Below are 19498 nucleotides of genomic sequence, written 5' to 3' on the forward strand. Positions count from 1 at the left end.
CACCTACTGTATCCTCACCAATCCCTTGTAGACTGTGAGCCCTCGTGGGCAGGGACCTCTCTCCTCCTGTAGACTGTGAGCCCTCGCGGGCAGGGACCTCTCGCCTCCTGTACCTGTCTGTGTCTTGTATTGTTTATGATTATTGTACTTGTCCCCATTATGTATACCCCTTTCACATGTAAAGCGCCATGGAATTGATGGCACTATAATAATAAATAATATCTTTTACCCCTTCACCCTGGGCAATTTTCCGATTTTTCCTCCCCTTCTTCCAAGATCCATAACTTTATTTTTTTCGTCAATCTTGCCATATAAGGGCTTATGTTTGTGAGAAAAGTTGTACTTTTGAATCACACCATTCATTCTGCCCCATATTGTACTGGAAAACAGGAAAAAAAATTCCAAGTGCAGTTAAATTGCTAAAAAAGTGCAACTGCACGATTAGTTTTTTGTTTTTTTTATTTACCATGTTCACTATTTTAAAAAACTGACCTGGCATTATGATTCAGAATTTTGTCCAGAAAAGGATTGCACTTTAATCGACTTTTTCTGAGACCCGTAACATTCTTAATGTTTGTGATCTGGGGCTCAGTGACTGCTTATATTTTGTGCCTTGAGCTGCCATTTATAATTACCGTATACCATTTTTGGATAGATCCGATGTTTTGATCTCCTGTTATCACATGTTAATGAAATGTTGTGACGACCAAAAAACCCATCATTTTGGCGTTTGGAATTTTTTTTCTTGCCACGCCGTGTACCGATCAGATTAATTTTAGATTTTGATAATACCAAATATGTGTATTTTTATTATTATTATTATTATTATTATTGTTGTTTTATTTTCAATGGGACAAAAGAGAGGTGATTTGATCTTTGTTTTTTTTTTAATTTTATTGAAATTTTTTTAAAACTTTTTACTGATTTTACCAGTTCCCTAAGAGGGCTTTCTGCCTGCATTGACTGATCACTTCTGCTGATAAGAGCAATGCTTCAACATCCCTCTGAACAGCAGAAATGCGGTGTTCCTGTGAGTGCCGGCACTCTGCTTGCATTCACAGGAAGTAAGTCATGGCAGCGACTGCTATCACAACCCGTTGGCGCCTCGTGATCACGTCACGGGGTCACCGATGGAGGTGGGGAACAGCGCAATTAGATCGCGTGGTAAGAGTTTGACAGCTTGATCTAAGGGGGTTAAAAGATGCGGGTGGATTGGACATCACCCGCACCTGTTAGCATCACGTTCACTGATTAGATCAGCAGACATATGGGGGGATTACCGAGGGCTCGACGGGACAGATACAGCCAAGGATGTACCAGTACATCCTTGGTTGTGAAGGCGTTAAGGGAACATGTCACTGGATTTGCCCTGCATAAGCCATGGCTGCATGAATGAAAGCCCCTTTGTGTGATTATGTTGAGTCATATCACAGAAAACCGCGTGAATATCCAGGGGACCGAGACTAGTTCAGTGCTGCGCCAAGTGATTGACAGGTCTATCCCATACAAGTACATAGGAAGAAACCTGTCAATCAACTTTATCTGAGAAGGAAGATGTCAGCAGGGGGCCATGTTGGACTAGTCAGGTGTCCCTATAGCCCCCGACCGGTTTTTGAAACTATGTTTACTCTGAAATGAGAACAAAAAAAATCATGTAATTTTTACATCCATTTTACTTCCAACTAGATGACCCAGGAGGTCCATTCCAACTCTAATATTCTATGATTCCATGGCAGCGTGGCGCTTAACCCTTTCCTTGATATGCATCCCGCGCACGCCCGGGATGTATTTGCTCAGGCACGAGATTATGGGTGGGTACTAGCATGACGCTGGTGAGGTCATGCACAGCGCCGAGCATAATCTCGTGCCTGAGCAAATACATCCCGAGCACGTGCGAGGCATAGTTTGTGCACAGGCCCGCGATAGTGGCCTACGATAACGGCGCATGCGCGAGACTGCGGCATAGTGTGGAGGATGACGGGACCGTCGTCAACAATTCAAATCAACACAGGGGACGGCGTACAGCGGCAGGAGGGGGTAACGAAGGAGAAAGAGAGCCCGCCCTTTAGGCCCTACTAAAAAATTTACATATGAAAAGGTAATATTTATAAAGTTATTTTTGTGGTCTGAAAAGGGGGCCAGATACAAGGCACACCTTCATAGAATGCAGCCCAGGAGCTGCAGAAGGTGGTAGTTTTAGTTGCATAGGGAAAAATCTGGTTACAGGTTCTGTTTAAAGGGAACCTGGTATACCCAAAAATGCAATTAACCTGCAGATATGGGAGTTAATCTGCAGGGTAATAGCATTCTGAACCTGCCTGGCAGTGGCACCTGCACTTGAACCCCAATGCTGGGAGGAAAATAACTCTCCCAGCAGCGTTCCAATTTCAGTCAAGGGGGCGGCACAGGTTGACCCTGTATATGGATAGTGGCGGCTGTAACCACACTCTGACTGGCAGCTGGTTGTAATACTGAGCTGCTATCAATCAGTGTGGGGGGTGCAGTTACAGCCGCCACTCTCCTTATGCAGAGCAGAGACTGAACCGCCGCCGCACCCGTGACTGAAATCGGAATGCCGCACAGGGGGATAAAAGTTAATTTTCTCCCAGCATCGCAGTTCAATGTGCAGGCATCCTGCAGGTTAAGAATGCTATTACCCTGCTGATTAACCCCATATCTGCAAGTTAATAGCATTTTTCAATGTGTCAGGTTTCCTTTAAGTGCTCTGTCACAACCAGAGCACTAGTGCCTCATTTACATATGAATGACTAAATGTTCTTCCAATGTGTAAAACGGCCTAATGGATTTTGTCAGGTGACGTCTAAAACACTGTAAACCCCCACTGGTGCCAGACAGATCTTGCTGTTTCAGAATACTATTACCCTGCAGATTAACCCCATAGCTGCAGGTTAACAGCATTTTTTGCATGTGTCAGGTTCCCTTTAAGGGTACCGTCTCACTAAACGACGTACCAGCGATTCCGACCACGATATTGTCACGCTCCCCGTGTCCCAGCACCACTCCTTACCCACTGATCCAATCCATGTGTCCACCAGTCATGGCTGCCGCTCCCGCTCCTGCTCCCCTGAGTCATGCTCCTGGTCTCAGGAGTCTGACTTTGAGTATTGGCCTCAGGATTCTGTATAGGACCGGGCCGCGCCCACTCTCCTGGTCTTATAGGCCCAGCACACCTGCAGCAGGAAATGACATGAGGCTGTGCTGGGTATATAAGACTTGCCTTTCCATAGGGGCGTGGCCTGATCAACGTGTCCTTTAGCTTGTCTTTAGAGCTAGATGCTCAGGTCCCCTTGTGCTCTCTCCTGTGACTGTTTGTCTGTTGCTACCGGGTACCTGTGCCTGTTTCCTGCATTATCCCATAGAACTCCGTGATCCTGCTGACCCGGTTATAACCGTCCCGGCCACGTCAGTGCTCCGGCTGCTGTGTACTCTGCCACCTGGTGGCGTACTCGGTCCAGTGGATCCACCTCCTGGGCTTACCAGTCCTCTCAGCCCTGACAGATTGATCAGGCCATGGATCCCGCTGGAGCACAAACATCTGAGCTGGCCGAACTACGCCAGGAACTGGTGCAACAGCGTGACACCTTACACCGCATACTAAAGTTCCTGACGTCTGTGGACCACCGGTTGTACACATTACAGACTGCCGCCTCGTCTCGGTCCACGCAGCAAACGGCGTCCGGATCTGAACCTGCTGTCTCCGCAACCTCGCAACTTCGCCTCGCTGCTCCGCCTCGCTATGCTGGGGACCCCAAGAACTGCCGGGGGTTTTTGAACCAGTGCTCCCTGCATTTCAAGTTACTTCCTCATTTGTTTGTCTCAGACCAGGCTAAAGTGGCGTTCCTGATGTCACACTTGGAAGGCGAAGCTCTAGCCTGGATTAACCCCCTGTGGGAGAATGAGGATCCAGTGACCACTGACATCCGGGAATTCCTGCACGCTTTCCGAGGTACATTCGATGAACCCGGACGTGCCACCACGGTGACCTCTTCGCTCCTCCGGCTACGCCAAGGGACCCTGACCGTCGGCCAATACGCCATCCAGTTCCGCACGCTCGCCTCTGAGCTGGGCTGGAACAATGAGGCCTTGACGGCGGCCTTTTGGGAAGGACTCTCTGGCCGCGTCAAAGACGAGCTTGCTGGCCGTGACGTTCCACGCACCTTGGACGCCCTAATATCTTTAGCCACCCGGATTGACCTCCGTTTCCAGGAGCGAACCAAAGAGGTATTCCGGGAGAAGCTACCACCCCGTCACGCCTTGTCCCCGCAGAGGCCTACCGCTCCTTTGCCCCTGCCCTCCTGTGACATGTTCCCGGAACCCATGCAAATAGACCGGCTGAGCCAAGCCGAGCAACGCCGCGCAGAGCGACTCGCCCGGGGCCTGTGTTTCTACTGCGGAAGCGGTTCTCATCTGCTCCGCTCTTGCCCGGAGAGACCAGGTAGACCCCAAGTCCAAGGGATGGTGGGAACCGCCACCCTTGGTACCGGAATTCCTTCAGTCCCGGTTACACAGACTGTCCAGGTCACGACCGAGAAGACCCAGTTCACGGCGGAGGCTCACATTGATTCGGGAGCAGCGGCTAATTTCATCCGACAAGCTACCGTGGATCGTTATCGGATACCGGTCATCCCGCTTGCAAAACCCCTCTGGTTCGCCTCCGTGGACGGAAAACAATTATACGAACCTGTCAATTATACGAACAAAACAACAATTATACGAACCACCGAACCCGTGAGACTTTGTATTGGTACCCAGCACACTGAGACTATTGCGTTCTACGTCATCCCGAGAATGACTCCTGCGCTCCTGCTGGGTCTGCCCTGGCTGCGACTACATGACCCTGACATCAGTTGGCGCTCTGGGGCAATCTCTCGCTGGAGTCCCTCGTGCCATGATACCTGCCTACAGCCTGTTCCTCGGTCCCTGTCACCTGACCCTATCATGGCACAAGAAGAGGAGAATCTGACGCAGTCCAGCGGTGTACCACAGCTCCTGGCACTTGTGCCTGTGGTGCCACCAGAACCGGAAGTGACGGCGCTCTCCAGCGTCGTTCCACCGTCCCTGACGATTGAGACTCTGATGCCAACGGCTGCCGGGGATGAGTCCCTGTCCTGTGTCCGGTCCGAGACGCCCGGGCCGGTTGTCCTCGCTGCCAGTCCTGTTTCTGACGGTCCTCCTCTTCCCGTTGCCCCCGTTGCCACTGCTGGGAGATCGGCTACGCGCCGTGCAGCTAAGAAGGCGGTACGGGGTCAGCGGTCCTTCCCCGCCTTTGCGTTGGGTCCCGATCCGGTGTCTCGATCCGGGGTGCCCCTGGGGTTCTGTGCTCGGAGGGGGGGGCTTAGAGGGGGGGGTACTGTCACGCTCCCCGTGTCCCAGCACCACTCCTTACCCACTGATCCAATCCATGTGTCCACCAGTCATGGCTGCCGCTCCCGCTCCTGCTCCCCTGAGTCATGCTCCTGGTCTCAGGAGTCTGACTTTGAGTATTGGCCTCAGGATTCTGTATAGGACCGGGCCGCGCCCACTCTCCTGGTCTTATAGGCCCAGCACACCTGCAGCAGGAAATGACATGAGGCTGTGCTGGGTATATAAGACTTGCCTTTCCATAGGGGCGTGGCCTGATCAACGTGTCCTTTAGCTTGTCTTTAGAGCTAGATGCTCAGGTCCCCTTGTGCTCTCTCCTGTGACTGTTTGTCTGTTGCTACCGGGTACCTGTGCCTGTTTCCTGCATTATCCCATAGAACTCCGTGATCCTGCTGACCCGGTTATAACCGTCCCGGCCACGTCAGTGCTCCGGCTGCTGTGTACTCTGCCACCTGGTGGCGTACTCGGTCCAGTGGATCCACCTCCTGGGCTTACCAGTCCTCTCAGCCCTGACAGATATGCCTGGTCAGGATCACTGGTGCGTCAATACATGGTCGCTGCTGAGCTGTCAATCAGGCAGATCTCACGAGCGACCAGTGACCAGCCAGCAGTGACTCGTGGAAACGATGCTGCGCTTGGTAACCAAGGTAAATATCGGGTAATTAAGCAAAACGCTTTGCTTGGTTACCAGATATTTACCCTGGTTACCAGCGCACACCGCTTAGCGCTGGCTCCCTGCACTCGTAGCCAGGGTACACATCGGGTTACTAAGCAAAGCGCTTCGCTTAGTTACCTGATGTGTAGTCTGGCTACTTGTGCAGGGAGCCAGCACTGGCAGCCTGAGAGTGGCATACGCTAGTAACCAAGGTAAATATCGGGTAACCAAGCAAAGCGCTTCGCTTAGTTAACCGATGTGTACCTTGGTTACCAGCGTCCGCAGCTTCCTGACGCCATTCAGATCATTGCTCTCTCGCTGTCAAACAGGGCGATGTGTGCTTCACGGCGGGAGAGCAATGAGCAAAAAATGAACCAGCACTGTGTGTAGCGATCAGCGATTTCACAACCTGTGACTCAGCAGCGATCTCCCTATGTGAGAAGTACCCCTAAGTGCTCTGTCACAACCAGAGCACTTAGTGCCTCATTGGCATATGAATGACTGAATGTTCTTACCATGTGTAAAACGTCCGAATGGATTATTGATTGTCAGGTGACTTCTAAAACACTGTAAACCCCCAATGGAGCCAGACAGATCTTGCACGTGTTGCAGATATTTCCTTGAGTGTCCCATTTATCTGGATGGAGTTTGCAGAAATCTGTGCACGTATTGCAGAAACATCATCATTCAGCTGTATGGCATTGATTTCCAATTGTGGAAATGAGAATATCCTATTGTGCTGGCTGGATGTGAATATACAAAGCACTGTGATTATTGACTGGATCAGGCCTTTTTAATGCAAATGGTTTTATATGCGGCACAACACAATTCCCCGTCATGTTAGAATATTTGGTAAAATGTACTAAGATGGGTTTTAATATTAGATGGATCCTCAGAGTGGGCTCTCAATTATGATCATTTACTGTTGATCACGTTGGTTGTAGATTTCTATTAGAAATGAGCACAATAATTACAAATAACCGGCTCATTTATGGGACACTTTGACCCTGAATCATCAAAGTTATTCCCCAGATTTCTGGCGTAAAATACGGAAAAGTCACAACATTTTTGAGCAACTGAAAGCTGAAAAAAAAAATAAATAAATAATATGTCAAAAGTTACCTGATGTTAGAGGAGTAACTTTGCCAGATCTGGTACATCTTACTCCTGAACATCCCTTCATTCAGACCACTGAGCTGAAGCACAGTATATCACAAAAGTAAGTACACCCCTAACATTTCTGTAAATATTTTATTATTTCTTTTCATGTGACAACACTGAAGATCTGACACTTTGATACAATGTACAGTGTCAGTGTGCAGCTTGTATAACAGGGTAAATTTGGTGCCCTCTAAATAACTCAACACACAGCCATTAATGCCTAAACTGCTGGCAACAAAAGTGAGGACACCCCTAAGTGAGAATGGCCAAATTATGATAAATTAGTAATTTTCCCTCCCCGGTGTTATGTGACACATTAGTGTTACAAGGTCTCAGGTGTGAATGGGGAGCAGGAGTGTTACATTTGGTGTTCTCTCACACACTCTCTCATACTGGTCACTGGAAGTTCAATATGGCTCCTCATGGCAAAGAATTCTCTGAGGATCTGGAAAAAAAAAGTTGCTCTACACAAAGATGGCCTAGTCTATAAGAAGATTGCCAACACCCTGAAGCTGAGCTGCAGAACGGTGGCAAAGACAATACAGCGGTATAACAAGACAGGATCTACTCAGAACAGGCCTCGACATGGCGACCATAGAAGATGAGTGCACGTGTTCAGCATCATATCCAGAGGTTGTCTTTTCAGAATAGACGCACGAGTGCTGCCAGCATTGCTGAAGAGGTTAGAGGGACAAGGGGTTCGCCTGGCAGTGATCAGTCCACACACCACACACTGCATGAAATTGAGGATCTTCCTCCCTGATGAACAAAAGAAACCATAGCGAAACGTGCGCTGGGGGTCCCTAGGTTCTTTGTGGGGATGTTTGTGACTGTTTGGAATCTCTCCTGTATGCACTTTAGGTAACTTGTATACTCTATCTATTTATTATCTGTGTCATGTTAAGATGGGCTGTGGTCAGTTATTTACTACCAACTCATGGACCCATTGTTCTCTGAATTTTCCTGCGTTTGGCACTTTTAGCTAATTATTACAATATCTTATATTCCATGATTTTCTGTCTGATGCAGGAAGAGTAGAGGGTAGTGACATTTACAATTATGTATTTGATTGTACTTTTTCCATCTCCTCCCTCTCTCTTGTTATTTTGTTCTTGGGGTTGCGTTATATTAGTCACTGACCCCATTTTTTGTCACACTCACCATCATGCTTGTTTTTAACACACGGTGGTCAATTATCTGTTTGTGATGCACCCTTGTTAATAAAATATTGTCCTTTTTGCACGCAATCTTGTCCTCTTGTTTTCATACTGAATCAAATTGGTCTGCATGGTTGTCGTCCCAGAAGGAAGGCATTTCTATTGATGACACACAAGAAAACCAGCAAACAATCTGCTGAAGACAAGCAGACAACGGACATGGATTACTGGAACAGTCCTGTGGTCTGATGAGATCATGGTAAACTTATTTGGTTCAAATGGTGTGAAGCGTGTGTGGTGCCAACCAGGTGAGGAGTACAAAGACAAGTGTGTCCTGCCTACTGTCAAGTGGTAGGAATGTTATGGTTTGGCGCAGCATGAGGGAACCATGAATGCCAACAAGTACTGTGACATACTGAAGCAGAGCATGATCTCCTCCCTTCGTATTCCAACATGATAACGACCTCAAACACCTCCAAGACGACCACTGCTTTGCTAAAGAAACTGAGCGTAAATTTGCTGTATTGGCCAAGCGACTCCAGACCTAAACCCTATTGAGCATCTGTGGGGCCTCCTCAAACAGAAGGTAGAGGAATGCAAGGTCTCTAACATCCACCAGCTCTGTGATGTTGTCATGGAGGATGGAAGAGGATCCAGCGGCTCCTGTGCAGCTCTAGTGACCTCCATGTCCAAGAGACTTAAGGCAGTGCTTGAAAATAATGGTGGCCACACAAAATGTTGACACTTTGGGCCGAATTTGGCCATTTTTACTTAGGGGTGTACTCACTATTATTGCCAGTGGTTTAGACATTAGTGACTGAGTTATTTTGAGGGCACCAAATTTACACTATTAGATAAGCCGTACAGTGACTACTGTACATTGTATGAAAGTGTCATATCTCAGTGTTCTCCCATGAAAATATATAATAAAACATTTACAAACATGTGAGGGGTGTACTTACTTTTGTTATATACTGTACATCATTAGGTTGTGTTCACCTGCTGTGACTGAGCTCTGTTTTTCTGCCATGGTATTGGAGGACAAAGGCATTTAGGCCCCAATGTGGAAATACAGCCTAAAGGCCGCTTTACACGCTGCGATATTGTAACCGATATCGCTAGCGTGTATACCCGCCCCCATCGGTTGTGCGACATGGGCAAATTGCTGCCCGTGGCGCACAACATCGTGCGGACCCGTCACACTACTTACCTGCCTAACGACGTCGCTGTGGCCGGTGATCCGCCTCCTTTCTAAGGGGGCGGTTTGTTCGGCGTCACAGTGACATCATTAAGTGGCCGGCCAATAGAAGCGGAGGGGCTGAGATGAGCGGTCGTAACATCCCGCCCACATCCTTCCTTCCTCTTTGCCAGCGGCCACAGGTAAGGAGATGTTCGTCGCTCCTGCGGTGTCACACATAGCGATGTGTGCTGCCGCAGGAACGACGAACAGCGTACCTGCAGCAGCAACAATAATTGAGATTAGGGGGGATATCACCGATTAGCGATTTTGAACGTTTTTGGGACGATTCAAAATCGCTCATAGGTGTCACACGCAACGGCATCGCTATCGCGGCCGGATATGCGTCACAAATTCCGTGACCCCAACGACATCGCTTTAGTGATGTCGTAGCGTGTAAAGCGGCCTTTAGTCTATAGCTAACTAGTTGCCATTTAAATTTTCTCTTAAAGGTGATGCAGATTTGCTGCAGCATTTTTTATGAATACTTCAGTTCAGAAAGGCTCAGATTCTGCCCTTAAAAATACAATTGAGTTTTTACATGTGTCTTTTCAAACTCCTCATAGAAGCCCAGAGCCTTTAAAAAGGTATTAATCTGTCAACAGGTTTTTGCTATGTAATCTGACAGGACATGATATAGGGACAGTGACACTGACTCCAGTGATGACTGCAGCAGTTGTGATAGTGTCACACTTTTCTCTGCTGCAGATCTAGCAGAGCTCGATGGTTGAACTGTGCATATACCCAACCACACCACTGATAAGCAGCTTTCTGTGTACAATTTATAGTGATAGACACCTTGCTAATCATTGCTGGGGGAAGGGTTGGACTAGAGGGCATGAGGCAGCTAGTCCTGCAGTGATAATCTCCTACAGATAAAACACGGATAGAATTGAAACAGCAACACACAACCCAATAAGTGGCATGCTGCTCTCAGATTACATAGTAAAATCCTGCTGACAAGATTCCCTTTAATCGCACAGTGGGCAGGAGTTTTCATGAAATTACACCCATTTTGCTTGAACTGTTAAATGACCTTTTGCATTGTTTTTGACACCAGGCATTTCTTTTATTTTTGGTGTTATTTGTTCACTTTACCATATCTTAGTTATGATGTTTTTGTTTAAAGAAAATAATATGTTTCCCAAACAGACTTCCATCTGTTTTGCTTGTGATATAAAAAATGGTGTTATTTGTGTATTGTGTTTTTGGCATATTTACGTGATTCTTTGAGGAATCTATGAATAAGACAAGTGAAAAGGGTGTAACATACCCTCTCCGATGTAAAGAGCATAAGAGGGAGGTAAAATGCCAAAAACATAACTGCTGTTTTATACCTCGGGGCAAAAGTAGCTGAAGCCTCTAAATCAACATAGAAGATAACAAACAGGTCGTATTACACCGGGCCATACAGAAATAGTGAATCATAGCCACAAGTAATGTGCTCCCCCAGTACAGCCTCCTAGTGGGACACATCCACATGGAAGGACGTCCCGCCGATCATCTATGGGTCGTAGATCACAGTGCCGCCAACAAGACTACATAATAACACACCGGAAACCTGCCATAAAACAAAATGTAGCCAATCACATTCCAGCTTTAATTTTTTTTTTTTTACTGGTCCAGTGGCAAACAAGAGTGGCAACCTGACAGCTATACTCACTGCTGCATTTCTATTTTCTTATTGTATGGTATGTTACTAATAATAATAATAATAATAATAATAATATTTATTCATTTATATAGCGCTATTGATTCCACAGCGCTTTACATACAATGGCAACACTGTCCCCATTGGGGCTCACAAGCTATAGTCCCTATCTGTATGTTTTTGGAGTGTGGGAGGAAACCCACGCAAACACGGGGAGAACATACAAACTCCTTGCAACTAATTTAAATTTTTATCCTTTCGTAAATAAGTCAAAACACATAAAAAAAATCAACAAAAACTGTTATCTAAGATCAGTGATGTACAAAATACACCGGATTTTAAGAGCAGAGTAGACCTCATAGGTATATATATATATATATAGAAAGAGCAGAGTAGACCTCATAGGTATATGTATATAAGAGCAGAGTAGACCTCATAGACATCTATATATATAATTGCCTTATTCTGTCTGTCTGTCTTGCTCCAAAATTGTGTCCTTACGGTGACACAAAGCTGATTGGCCGCTGGGCTCGCCATGGCCCAGCCCCCCCGCACGGATTGGCCGCTCGCCTCCGCCCCCCCCACGGAATGGTCGCTCGCCTTGGCCTGGCCCCGCCCTCCGCATGGATTGCCCGCTCGCCTCGGCCCTCCGCACGCATCGCCAGACATAACCTTGCGATGCTGGGATCGTGACGGAGCCGGTGTACGCTGGTAACCATTATACACATCGGGTAACTAAGGTCCCTTGGTTACCCGATGTGTATCATAGTTACCAGTGTACACCGGCTCCGTCACGATCCCAGCAGCGCCAGACATAACCTTGCGATGCTGGGATCGTGACGGAGCCGGTGAACGCTGGTAACCATTATACACATCGGGTAACTAAAGTCCCTTAGTTACCCGATGTGTATCATAGTTACCAGCGTACACCGGATCCCGGTACACATGTGCAGGGAGCCGACATTATACTCCTCTCCCCCCAGGACTACTCCTCCTATTATAGTCCTCCTAATATACTCCTCTCTGAGTATAATAGGAGAACTATTATAGCATGGGGGATGGAGCACAATGGGGTGCACAGCATGGGGGATGTAGCACGATGGGGAGTGCGCAGCATGGGGGATGGAGCACGATGGGGAGTGTGCAGCATGGGGGATGGAACACGATGGGGGGTGCGCAGCATGGGGGAAGGAGCACGATGGGGGGTGCGCAGCATGGGGGATGGAGCACGATGGGGGGTGCGCAACATGGGGAAAGGAGCACGATGGGGAGTGCGCAGCATGGGGGATGGAGCACGATGGGGAGTGCGCAGCATGGGGGATGGAGCACGATGGGGAGTGCGCAGCATGGGGGATGGAGCACGATGGGGGGTGCGCAGCATGGGGGATGGAGCACGATGGGGGGTGCGCAGCATGGGGGATGGAGCACGATGGGGGGTGCGCAGCATGGGGGATGGAGCACGATGGGGGGTGCGCAGCATGGGGGATGGAGCACGATGGGGGGTGCGCAGCATGGGGGATGGAGCACGATGGGGGTTGCGCAGCATGGGGGATGGAGCACGATGGGGGGTGCGCAGCATGGGGGATGGAGCACGATGGGGGGGTGCACAGTATGGGGGATGGAGCACGATGGGGAGTGCGCAGCATGGAGGATGGAGCACGATGGGGAGTGCGCAGCATGGGGGATGGAGCACGATGGGGAGTGCGCAGCATGAGGGATGGATCACGATGGGGGGTGCGCAGCATCGGGGATGGAGCACGATGGGGAGTGCGCAGCATGGGGGATGGAGCACGTTGGGGGGTGCGCAGCATCGGGGATGGAGCACGATGGGGAATGCGCAGCATAGGGGATGGAGCACGATGGGGGTTGGGCAGCATGGGGGATGGAGCACGATGGGGGGTGCGCAGCATGGGGGATGGAGCACGATGGGGGGTGCGCAGCATGGGGGATGGGGCACGATGGGGGATGCGCAGCATGGGGGATGGAGCACGATGGGAGGTGCACACCTCCCCCCAACACACACACACACACACACACAACACACCACACACACACTGGGAACCTCAAACACCGCCCTACACAGACACCCACACACACAGACAATGCCGCACACACACAACACCCAACACACAAACACCGCGGCATACATAAATATACGCACATACCGCACAACACACACATTGCACAAAACATACCTCCCCCCAAAACACACCACACCCACACAAACCGCGCAACACACACACACACACACAACGCGAGAGACACACAGCGCTCCACAAACAACGCAACACACGCAACACACATACAACACCGCTCTCACCCCCCGCCACACCCAGACAACACCCAGAACATGTACAGCCCCTACACAAACACTTGGTAACTACACACAACAACATCTATATATATATATATATATATATATATATATATATATAAAACAAAAATCATACATGAACTACACAATACGTAAATTCTAGAATACCCGATGCGTAGAATCGGGCCACCTTCTAGTATGTATATAAAGGCCCAGTCACACACAACGACTTACCAGCGATCCAGACAATGATTCCACCTGATAGGGATCGCTGGTAAGTCGCTGGCAGGTCGCTGGTGAGATGTCACACAGTCAGATCTTACCAGCGATGCAGGAATGATACAGGTCGCAGTAGCGACCTGTATACCGATCACGGCAGTCATTGTGACCCTGTCACACAGTGTCAAACACAGCGATGTGACCTGCCCAGCAGGACATCACCTTTGAAGAAAATGGCCTCGACGATTCTGCAACGACTAGAGATCTCACAGCAGGGCCCTGATCGCTGGTAGATGTCACACATAACAAGATCGCTAACGAAACAGTGACTCAGCAACGATCGCGTTAGCGATCTCGTTGTGTGTGACGGGGCCTTAAGAGCAGAGTAGACCCCCATAGGTATATGTATATAAGAGGAGAGTAGACCCCCATAGGTATATGTATATAAGAGAAGAGTAGACCTTATATATATATATATATATATATATATATATATATATATGAGCAGAGTAGACCACTCTGAACAAGGACTGACTTACAGGGTTATTCCTATATCCAGGATCATATCCCAATATGTAGTAGGTGTAATAATCATACTATTAGCAAATACCTCCAATTAGAAATGTAGTATAGTTCTCCTGATATAGCCATGCCTCTTACCTCATGTGCAGCTTAAGTTTCAAAGGTTACATCCACTCATATAGTGACAGTTAGTTGCTGGTGGTTGTAACCATAGATGCCTAAGCTGCAATGTCCTGCACATAGGGTAAGCGACATAGCTAATCAGAAGAACTACAATACATTTCTAATTTGAGGTATTTGATAATAATAATAATATTATTATTATTAGTACTATTACATATTGGGAGAGGATCTTGGAGATGGGAATACCCCTTTAAGGCCCCCATAGGAATTAGATGAAAGTTGGCCAAACCTGATGATAATTGTGGAAGCAGCGGACTGACGATGGGTCTGGAGGCTTCCTGACTCTCTCAAGAGAGGATAGACCACTGCCAGAGATTTATGGCAGTGGTCTTCTCTTCTCTCCCCATTGAAAACGTAAAGACACATTGCTGAGCCTAGCACTCATGTGCATGGGGAAGTCTGGACACAACTGCTCGTGGTTCTGGGTGCATATTGGACCTGACAGGTTCCCCTTAAAAATCACAGAAAATCTTGATCAGTTGGGGTTTGGATGCTGTCTAGACCCTCTCTACTACAAGAATGAAGACAAACTCAGACTTTCAGAAGAGAGTGAAGCTGAGAGAAGGGAGGGGTAATTCTGTGACTTCATTTTTATGGTCAGTAGGGGTCTCAGCACCATGGCCACCACTGATCAACACCTTTGAGATGTCTCTATGATATCCAGATTAAGTGCTTTATCAAAGATAAGAAATCCCATGATCAGTATTGTCCAAGGCACACTCTTTGTCCACCCTTAAAAAATGACAATGACAAGCCTCCTCTTTCTCAAGAATGGGCTACTGAGAACGTATGATCCTAGCACTACCGTAGCTCTGGCACAGGGAGCACTGACATATGGATATGGACATTCAAAAGACACTGAACTTCTGTGTACAGCTGAATGACAAGACAAATCAGCCAACTTTAGCAACATTTAGGCCATGTGCGCACGTTGCGTCTTTTCATGCATTTCCGCAGCGTTTTGAGCTGCAGCGTTTTAATGCAAAATTGCATGCGTTGTGATTTCCAGGCAAAGTCTATGGAAAATGGGGCTTTCTTGTGCGTACGATGCTTTTATAAACGCAGCGTTTGTCAAAATCTCTGCATTTGAAGAAGCAGCATTTTTGCCATTTCGGCAGCGTTTTGCTAACATTGAAGTCAATGAGAATTATCAAAATGCATCCTAAAAGAAATTTCTAGCGTTTTACATGCTTTTTTGATGCTAAACGCATGCTTTTTTGTCAAAATCAAAGCATGCGTTTTTGGCATTATAGTGAGGTCAAGAGGTTTCCATTTGCCCTCACATCCATTCTGACATTAAAAAATGAGTCAAACAATACTTTTACTTTATTTTGAACATAATTATTAAATCACATTAATCATTTTTGGAAAATTATCATTATAGTGTTTGATTTATAGGTTATTATTTATTTTTTTTCATTTTTTTCCTACTGTTTGAATGTTAAAACTTTTAGCACTGAAAATGCATGTAAAACGCTATAAAAATGCTTGCGTATTTCCAGCGTTTATGTGGTCAAAACCAAATTTGACAATGACAAATTCTGCCAGAGGAAGCGTTCATTTCTGCAAGTTACTGAACGCAACGTGCGCACATGGCCTTACACCCACGTTGCACACAGAGGACATTACATTTAGGCTGCATTCACACGTTGCCTTTTTTGCCTTGGAAGAACTGTATAGTTTTTGACAAGATCCTTGAACACCACAGCAAGACAATGAGACAATGCCATAATTTCAGTAAAAGAAAAACACTCCCATGTGTGAACACAGATTTAGGTTATGTTCACTTATTTCCAGCAGCTAAAACTTGCTCTCTTGACAGGAATAAGCAGCTTACAAAAAGTAGGTTTTGTTGTATGTTTGGTGCAAAATATACAGTACAGACCAAAAATTTGGACACACCTTCTCATCTCTAGAACAACTATTAAGAGAAGACTGTGCAGCAGGCCTTCATGGTAAAATAGCTGCTAGGAAACCACTGCTAAGGACAGGCAACAAGCAGAAGAGACTTGTTTGGGCTAAAGAACACAAGGAATGGACATTAGACCAGTGGAAATCTGTGCTTTGGTCTGAGGAGTCCAAATTTGAGATCTTTGGATCCAACCACCGTGTCTTTGTAGAAAAGGTGAACGGCTGGACTCTACATGCCTGGTTCCCACCGTGAAGCATGGAGGAGGAGGTGTGACGGTGTGGGGGGGCTTTGCTGGTGACACTGTTGGGGATTTATTCAAAATCGAAGGCATACAGAACCAGCATGGCTACCACAGCATCTTGCAGCGGCATGCTATTCCATCCGGTTTGCGTTTAGTTGGACCATCATTTATTTTTCAACAGGACAATGACCCCAAACACACCTCCAGGCTGTGTAAGGGCTATTTGACTAAGAAGGAGAGTGATGGGGTGCTATGCCAGATGACCTGGCCTCCAGTCACCAGACCTGAACCTAATCGAGATGGTTTGGGATGAGCTGGACCGCAGAGTGAAGGCAAAAGGGCCAACAAGTGCTAAGCATCTCTGGAAACTCCTTCAAGACTGTTGGAAAACCATTTCCGGTGACTACCTCTTGAAGCTCATCAAGAGAATGCCAAGAGTGTGCAAAGCAGTAATCAAAGCAAAAGGTGGCTACTTTAAAGAACCTAGAATATAAGACATATTTTCAGTTGGTTCACACTTTTTTAAGTATTTCATTCCACGTTGTAATTCATAGTTTTGAAGCTTTCAATGTTAATCTACAATTTTTAGAGTCATGAAAATAAAAAAAACTCTTTGAATGAGGTGTGTCCAAACTTTTGGTTTGTACTGTATGTGTTATTTGTCTATAGTATGTTTAATAAAGTTAATTCATTAAAAAAGCAGCAAGAACGCATGGTTGCGTTTTCTGCACTCTCAAAAAAAACCACTGCAAAAATGCTAAAAGCAGGGTTTTTTTTTTAAAAAGAAAGCATTAGTTTTCCTTGCGCGTATCTCATGCGAGTCTCACATCGCATCACCTGGCACGGCCGCACTCTCCTGACAGGAGTGGATCACCTGCATGTATTTCTATGCAGCTGAGACGCTCCTGTCCGGAGAGCATTAGGCCGAGCCGGGTGATGCGATGCGAGACTCGCACGAGATATGCGCAGGTGTGACTCCGGCCTTACAGATTTTGCTGCAGTTTTTCTGCAGCAAAAAGAAGCAGAATGTCACTTCTCTTCTGCAGGTCTTTGCGTTTTTCCATTGATAATGTTTAAAAAACGCAGGGACAAATCCACTTGAAAACCACAACCATACGCGGTAAAAACGCATGCATTTTTGGGTGCATTTTTCTGCCAGTGGCTGTGTTTTTTGCTGAAGAAACAAAACTGCAGTGTGCGCACATAGCCAAAGCATGGTAAAGTGGCCACATCGTGTAATTTTTGATGTAGAGCTGAATAAATGTATTTTTAAGTTTTTATCTCCATTCTGGAGATATTAGCTTGTAAAGCTTAGTTTATAACTGGGTGCTACTAGAGATCCTTTCATGGGGCGTATACTTTGTCCCCTGCATGACATTGACCAATCAAAAGGAGGAGGAGTCACACAGGAGAAAAAGAACATGTCCTGCTCTCAGCTCTAATCTCTGCAGCTGCTGTGTAGTATAAGGCTGCGTGCCCACGATCAAGATTCACAGCGTTATGGATGCAGAGTGTTTTTGCTGCGTCCAAAACGCTGCGTTGTACAGTACAAGCACAGCGGTTGGGATTTCTAGAAATTTCCTGCCCACTGTGCTTGTATTTCCTGCAGCGCATATTGACATGCGGTGCGGCTTCCCGAGCTGCAGCATGTTATTTTATAAGTGCAGAGCTGCGAGTGTTTCTCGTAGGAAGAACAGAGAGAAAGACCGCAGCAGCCCAAAGCCTGATCGTGGGCACAGAACACTGCGGTCTTCTTTGGAGAGCACTTGCGGCCATACAGGAGAAGAAAAGCTGCGTCAAGCATGTCCGGATCGTGGACATGTAGCCTATATCAAAGCGGAATATGATCACAAACATTTTCAAATCTTCTCTTACCATATAGTCAGTGTGGGGAAAGGGAAATACAGCAGACCTGAGCGTCATTGCAAACACTCCTGCAGCTCTCTTCTCACAACACTGTCAGCTCTGATACTCTTTCCATACTGATACTGTTGTGAACGGAGATATTTGGAACTCTGTTGTTTTTGTTATTGTTGTTCCATTATAGTAATAGCAATAAAAAAAAAAAAACGCCTGCAGAAATCTGATGTCATGACAGACTCAAACTGCACTGAGCTCCATAAGTTATAATGGGGTTTGTTTGGTTCCCAATTGTGAGGCTGTCTAGATAGATAGATAGAGGGATAGATAGATAGAGGGATAGATAGATAGATAGATAGATAGATAGATAGATAGATAGATAGATAGAGGGATAGATAGATAGAGGGATAGATAGATAGAGGGATAGATAGATAGAGGGATAGATAGATAGAGGGATAGATAGATAGAGGGATAGATAGATAGAGGGATAGATAGAGGGATAGATAGAGGGATAGATAGAGGGATAGATAGAGGGATAGACATAAAGAAAGACAGCAGTAGATAAAGTAGATATATGATAGATAGAGATAGATAAATAGAGTAGGTGACAGTGAGATACATGATAAGATAGGTAGATAGATAGATCATAGAAACAGATAAAGATAGAGTAGATGATAGATAGATAGATACATGATAGATAGACAGTGCCCGTGGCGTACAACATCGCTCAGACCCGTCACACGGGACTAACCTGCCTAGCGACATCGCTGTGACCGTCGAACCGCCTCTTTTCTAAGGGGGCGTTTTTTTCGGTGTCACAGCGACGTCACTAAGCGGCCGCCCAATAGAAGTGGAGGGGCGGAGATGAGCGGGACGTAACATCCTGCCCACCTCCTTCCTTCCTCATTGCGGGCAACCGCAGGTAAGGAGGGGTTCCTCATTCCTGCGGTGTCACACATAGCGATGTGTGCTGCCGCAGGAACGAGGAACAACCTGTGTCCTGC

The 19498-nt window shown here is 46.9% G+C and overlaps 1 protein-coding gene across 2 annotated transcripts in view; it reads right to left on the reverse strand.

The window, feature by feature from the left end:
- TNFRSF19 (TNF receptor superfamily member 19) overlaps window positions 1-19498 on the reverse strand; it is a 149448-nt gene that overhangs the window by 125778 nt on the left and 4172 nt on the right. The window contains exon 1 of one of the 2 annotated variants that reach the window (XM_075337386.1): window positions 6553-6678. The exons of the other annotated variant lie outside the window; for it this stretch is intronic. The gene's annotated coding sequence lies outside the window, so the exon portion shown is untranslated. Of the gene's footprint in view, window positions 1-6552; window positions 6679-19498 lie in introns of those variants that run through there. 2 annotated transcript variants of the gene reach the window in all.

This window comes from Anomaloglossus baeobatrachus, chromosome 2 (genome assembly GCF_048569485.1).
Source record: "Anomaloglossus baeobatrachus isolate aAnoBae1 chromosome 2, aAnoBae1.hap1, whole genome shotgun sequence".
NCBI lineage: Eukaryota > Metazoa > Chordata > Amphibia > Anura > Aromobatidae > Anomaloglossus > Anomaloglossus baeobatrachus.